Source organism: Limulus polyphemus, unplaced genomic scaffold, assembly GCF_000517525.1.
Source record: "Limulus polyphemus unplaced genomic scaffold, Limulus_polyphemus-2.1.2 Scaffold140, whole genome shotgun sequence".
Taxonomy (NCBI): Eukaryota; Metazoa; Arthropoda; class Merostomata; order Xiphosura; family Limulidae; genus Limulus; species Limulus polyphemus.
This window is the reverse complement of record NW_013665750.1, coordinates 1-7160: the sequence shown is the minus strand read 5'-3', so window position 1 is coordinate 7160 and position 7160 is coordinate 1. Positions and strand designations below refer to the sequence as shown.

Genomic DNA, 7160 nt, shown 5'->3' with positions numbered 1-7160 from the left:
AAAGTGTAATAAACTTAAAATAAGACCCAAAACTCGAGCACTTTAATGTACTTGGGCTCTAAATGTAACTGATAATTAAATGATTTGGTTAAAGTTGATCAATCTCTTAAGTCATCCAAGCAGTGTGCTGTTGATAGTGGTAAAACAAACAGGATTTTAGGTTGTAGCTACAGAAATATTGGATACTTGTTAAAAGGAAATGTGGATAGACATTGAATTGTTGGAATAGGTTCAGAGAAGGGTTACTAGAATGGTGCCTGGGATAAACAGAAATAAGACATGGTCAAGTTTGTTGTTAATTATTCTAATTTAGTTTAGAGGATGGAACAGCCAAGATGGATCAATAGGTCTCATGCTGTCCCAAAATGTTAAGTTATGTACTTCACTTTCTTGGTGATAGAGGTTTTTACAAAGTAAGATCTGGTGGATGAATTTGTTTGGCTTAAAATTTGTAAAAAGTTGTCAGTCCTTGAATAGTGAGCAGGTACCAGAAGATTGAAAGTTAGCTAATGTAACTCCTCTTTTCAAGGAAAAGTTTTGGAAAGTCTGTTAAAAGATGCTTTGCAAAGTCATTTAACAAAATTTAGAATTTTATTGGATAGTCAACATGATTTCACTAAGGTAAAATCTTGCTTTACAAATCTTTTGACATGCTTTGAAAAGGTTACTGCTTATGTAGATGAGAGTAACGGTGTAGATTTGGTGTATCTAGATTTTCAGAAAGCAGTTAAAAATTTGCCACATAAAAGGTTTGTAAAAAAAAAATTATCTCTAAGGGTTTGGGAGATAAGTTAGCAAATTGGATAGAATAGTGGCTGGATGGAAGAAAGCAGAGGGTTGTGACTAACGGAGTTCAGTCACACTGCAGTACCTCTGGGCTCAGTCTTAGGACCTTTGCTCTTTTTTATTTACATCCATGATATAAATGAAGGAATAGTCAATAAATTATTTAAATTTGCAGATGATATTAAGGTCTTGGGTGTTGCTAGCTGTGAAGAAGATACTGCCGATTTACAAAAGGATTTCGATCATTTAGTGAGTTGGACAAATAAATGGCAGATGGGTTTTAATTATCATAAATGCAATATAATGCATGTGGGTTATCATAATTTGAATGGGAATAACCTTACACAGTGTATGAAGGAAAAGTATCTTGGTGTAATAGTCTCCAAAGCCATCCAAGCAATGTGCTGTTGCTACTGGCAGGACAAATAGGATTTTAGGTTGTATCTACAGAAATACTGAATACCAGTATAAAGAGGTTATAATTTCATTGTAAAGGTCACTGGTTAGGCCAGATTTGGAAAACTGTGTTCAAACTTGGGCTCCTTACCTTAGGAAAGACATTGAATTGTTGGAATGGGTTCAGAGAAGGGTTACTAGAATGGTGCCTGGGATAAACAGAAATAAGACATGGTCAAGTTTGTTGTTAATTATTCTAATTTAGTTTAGAGGATGGAACAGCCAAGATGGATCAATAGGTCTCATGCTGTCCCAAAATGTTAAGTTATGTACTTCATTTTCTTGGTGATAGAGGTTTTTACAAAGTGAGATCTGGTGGATGAATTTGTTTGGCTAAAAATTTGTAAAAAGTTGTCATTAATATATTTACATATGCATCTGATGTGCAAAGCTTTGTTACAGTCTTTCTTACTGATATCTGTAATGTACAAAAATTCAAATTTGAATAAATATAAATCTGCAATTTATGAGCTGAATTTACCTTGCACAGGTATTCCATGTATTGGTTTTGTCAAGACATATTGGTCAAATTGTACAAATATATTGTCAAGTAAAAAAACACAAAGCCTCCAAAAACTAGTTTAATGTAAAACAATGTTATTTTCATGAGTGTTTAGTAGTAATGATAGTTTATTTTAATGTTCTCTTAGTGTTTGAATGTCAAGTTATATAGTTTGTTTTTGATTGTGACTTATGGTTATAACTTTAAACAAATGAAACTATAGAAAATGGTTAAATTACTATTTCTGAAATGGCAATTTACTTTGACTCATAAAAACTCAGGCACAACTACAGTCATGGGCATCTGCAGGGGGGACAGCAAGAGGAGGCTCTTGCCCCCACCTGAAAAATGCATTTTGTTGGGAAATGGTGGCATTAAACTATACAGTTTACCTTTTTAAATTCATGGCATTTTTAAGACACATTCAATAACTTTATTTTAGTTGTTTAGGTATTTACTTAATACATCTTTCTGCATTGAACTTATGATATAAATTATAGCATGCATGCATTGAATGGATGATATGGACCATTTTTTAACATAGGAATGGTGTTACCAAATAATGAATTAAAGGAAAAATATACTTTTCTTTTTCTTCACACTCACAAGTCATAACTATAATCTATGAAAATTACTGAACATGAATAAGAAATGTATTAATCTAGGGACTCATGGTAGGTACATTTGTCAATATTAATGACACTTGATTAAAATCTATCTTAGCTTGTGTTTACAGTATCTTAAGAAAAGTAAAATAATATTACCATTTAATGCAATGAGTAATATACTACTTTCAAAATATTTAGTCTGTATTATACACTTACCATTTACAAATACATACACTGAAGTCTTATTTTGCTTATCATTTCCAGTTGAACTGGTACCAGCATAACAGCAGGTATATTTTCCAGTATCACTGAAAACCAAATCTTTAATAACCAATGTGCTAACATATTGGTTCGTGCCTCTGATGGGGTCAGAAGAATAGGATATGTTTATACGCTCTTTATTGTCTTTCAAGCTTATATCCTGTTAACAAAAATAAAAGAATAATGAAATATTTGCTGAGCTACAAAGGTAGGTTCCTTTCTCTAAAATTATGTATATTTTTTAAATTCCAAACGTAGCCCATCAAGAAAATTCTTACAATTGGTTTTTTTTAAGTTTGATGTATGTTTTATCACTAATTACATTATATACAAACACTTACCTAATTTATTTTATGTTTTACTTCAGTTTAACTTTGACAAATTTTAATAAAAAGAAATAACAATAAAAGTTATTTCGATCAAGTTTCTAAGATAAAAGTATCAGATTCATTCCTAGCATTACACACTCTGGATTTTTTGAAATCTATTAAAAAATTACACTTATGTGAATAAATATTCTACTGCATGATGGCAATTTTTGTTTTATTTCCTTTTCATAAATTTGGAAGCACACACACACAACCCAATCTCAATGCTAATATCCAAATTATTGTAAAATAAACTGCCAGATATCTACATTTTATAGTGAATTTATATTTCAAAAATATTATACAGAAATATATAAATTTTAGCATTGACTGTGATTCCCGAAATGAAATTTAGATTTACAAACTTCCATAACTAGCATTCAATCTTAAGTCTATGGCCTACTTTAATCAAACGTACAAAAGAATCTTTCAATTATACCCCTTTAAGTTATTAGTAACAACTCTAGAATACTTTATTACAAAAATAATGTTTTATCATGGTTCAAATTTTTCTAAATAATGATTAACTGAAAAATGACAGAGGGCACCTATAGGAAAAATATCCTGTCTTTTTTAATTACAATTTTAATTTATAGTTGGAGCCATGATGATCTAGGTCAATTAAGATTATTACTGCATTATTTTTCATTTTTCACTGAAGGAGTGTACAAGTTTTTATTAATTTATGTTCACTTTTTAATGACCCCCAGTGTCACAGAAGACTTACAACACTAGAAACTGTAGGTGAAAATGAAAAGCTGGCTAAAATCGTCCACGGGTAACACAGGCTCCACAGAAGACAAAGAAACAAAATGACTGGAGACCTGAACTGGAGAATTAACAAGCAGAAGGGGACCACATACCTGATGCATGAAAGCAGGAACATCATCAGTGAGCTTGTTGGTACAGTATAGTTCATCATATCCCAATAAGGTTGTGGAAATTATTAATGACATCAAGAATATCTCACCATTGAGTGAAATCAGAGACCTGTCACATGCATAAGTGTGCTCTACTAAATGAGCCAAAGGGAGAACAACTGAAAGTAAGGTCAATAAACAGATAGTGCCTCCTGTCGCCATTGAGTTAGTTTGAGAAAATACCTGAAAAGGACTATATGAGCTTTGGGATGTTTTTGTGTAAGTATTTTGTGTGTCATATGTTACTGAAAAAAGCCTAAAGTAGAAATCTGATGAGTAGAGAAAAAGAAGTTGTAATCAGGTGGATGGAAAAAAAGTGCTACAAGGACAAAAGCAATGTAGCACTAAAAAGAAAGTCAGTCGATTGAACTGACAATAAACTCAAAAAGCACAGGAAAAAACACATGCCAAGGAAAGAATGCACCTATGATCATGTGCTAATGGTCATGGGTATTAACACATATTGAGGTCGTGGCAACTTCTACTGGTGGAGAGTTACAGCATTCTGACAAATACATCATAGGTTGGCACGATACACATATACACGTATTGGAATGGCAGTTTCTGCAAGGCATGTGCAGGAAATTCCATGGCAGATGCGTGTGAAGTAATAGCTCTTAGTGGCACAGTGAGGTAGGAAGCATTTCTAAATTTGAGATAATTTTATCACTCATCAGGGTTAGCAAACAAGTATCAAAATAAAATGGTTGGGCCAGCATGTTATACCTCAATACAACCAAAGTCTTTTTTGCCCATTTGACAATTTGCTTGATTTAATTATTTCTTTAAGTTTTGAAAATTTAGAACTTGAATTAGCTTAGAATGTTATTGATTCGTTGGATAGTTGAGGATCACCAGCCTTTAGTATTTTACTAAAAACAACAATTTTTGTGTACATTTTATCATCACTAGCAAGTCGTCCTTGATTAGAATTTGGACTTATTATATATATTTTGAGGTTATGTCCAAATACGCTTCTTGATAAAGCTGTATCAAGTTGACCATGTGAAAAAAACCAGTTCTGGATAAAATATTCCTAAAAGGTAAAATGTCTGACTCTGCAAATTATTAAGTGTGATGGTAAAGGCAAAGAACTAGAGAGTCAAGGGAAAGCCCATAAAAGTATAACATTTCATAAAAAATGCTTATAAATTTTTATTAGATTTTCTAAAAAAACTTACCAATGGTGAAAAACACTAAGAATAAAGTACTGAGGTGCCATTTATTGGCTTGTAAAGTTACTTATGTTTCACACAGACAGACACTGGTGTTTATGTATATGATAAGGTAGATATATTGTCATATGAATCATTTAGATTAAGCACCACATTGTACTGTGTGGAACTGGCTAGTAGTATTTACATGCAATTCGTGTGAACAAACAATCATTGAGTATTCAGCTGCCCTAGCATAAAAATATGAAGGATTTATCCTGGCCACAACACAATTTTCCAGTATGATGTTTGCATGGTCAGTACCATGTATAAACAGTCAAATGTACTGGCAGCATATGATGTATCCATGTAGGGTTGAGAATTTACTGCATAGGCAAGAAATGGGTCAGATAATTACCACAGCCAATAGATGGCAAAAGCTGAATTGCTTGCAACTTGAAAGAACTACCTTGCATTAACTGCAAGTGATTTTTTTTTTTATTCACCTAATGATGGAATTTACTTCTAAAATGTATCCACATTGTTAAAAGGATAAGAACAAAATATATAATTAAAAAAATACAACAATCAAGAATTATATTACACATTAACATAATAACCTAGAACACAAAACAGTAAAGATGAGATTTAACCTCACTTCCAAGTGGAGGTCATTTACCAGATATTGATGATGTCCAGCAATACAAACTCTTTGTATCCAGTTAGCCAATAAGACATGTTCAAAACAAAAAAAAGAATACTGAACTGAGGATATATTCTATAACAAAATTAAAAATTAAGAATATCACTGGCACATTTTTCTGGACATAACTTTTTTTTTTTGCAAGAAACTAAATATAAACAAGTTTTCTATTGAAAGCAAAAGTAGGAAGGGGGAATTTAGTATTGCAGTGGATGTATCAGTAGACTAAACTTTATATATATGTAGTTAAAAGAAATATATTTACCAAATTCTCTGGTAGTTTCCATGTTAATGAATACTTTCCTTCACATTCGATCTCCAGTGTTGAATTGGATGAAACATCAATATATGAAGAAGCAAAATTCAAAATTGGAGGATGGTAGGCATCAGCACTTTCTGAACCTACATAATGATATAATAATGGAAAAAGAATTTAAATGTCTCTAAAACAGATTTGTCTGTTATACCTACAGTACTAGAAATAATTGTGGAAGTAGTGAATTAAAGGGATATAAAATGTAAAAATTATGGGAACGCTCCCCTTCTACTGTATAAATGAACCTAAGTATAATCACATGTTAATGGCTGTCATCCACATAATCAGACAGTGTCACATCAGCATATTGCCTAAAAAAGTACAGGTAGTCATACTATTCCCAGTAGCAGTGCAGAGTTATATTCACGGCTCTCAGGACAGAAATATCATGTTAAAATGTGTATAAATCAGTTGGATAGTAAATACTATTCTATGTGACAAATTGATGCAAAATTTATTGTTTCAGTAGGACTTATGTGAAATGCTGTTGATGCTAGAAGTAATCAAGAAAGAAAATCAGAACTTTTCAAAAGTGATGTTGTAACTCATGGTATGATCTTTATGTGATAAACAAAAATTCAGTGGCAATATTGCCAATAACCTATATGCAAGAACAGGTGTGAATGTTACCACCAAAACAGTAAGATACACATTGGTATGATGTGACCTCACTTCATTGGATATGTATCTGTTTAAAAACCACTGTTTAGGAGAGAGAGAGAGAATCAAACCCAAAGGCTTAAATGAGCATCTGACTTTAAACAATGGATGACCAAAGCTGGAGGAGGGTACTCTTTACAAATAAATTCAATTTCAAAACAATCAAAAGTAATTTGTGTTATGACAAAGAAGGAAATGGTATTGTGATCAACAACTAGAGTGAAGCATACATGTCACCAATAAAAGTGTAGGTTACATCTCAGTCAGTAGTGTTGAAAATCTACAAAAAACTGGTGGCACCCTGTCTATTGACAGGTGCAATATAATCCCTATCCATCATATTGTTGCGTCAGCGAGTCACGTGACTACAGTGACGCCACGTTTCTAGAACTATCCTGTACTTTGGCGAATGCTCTAGTATTTACT

At 32.3% G+C, this 7160-nt stretch overlaps 1 protein-coding gene across 1 annotated transcript in view; it reads right to left on the bottom strand.

Moving 5' to 3' along the window:
* Window positions 1–6159, bottom strand: part of LOC106474621 (vascular endothelial growth factor receptor kdr-like) — a 48782-nt gene extending 42623 nt beyond the window's left edge. Inside the window, exons 1-2 of the mRNA XM_013935314.2 lie at window positions 6024–6159; window positions 2569–2773 (exon numbers count right to left, since the gene is read on the bottom strand). The gene's annotated coding sequence lies outside the window, so the exon portion shown is untranslated. The remainder of the gene's footprint in view (window positions 1–2568; window positions 2774–6023) is intronic.
* Between the last annotated feature and the right edge of the window lie 1001 nt (window positions 6160–7160).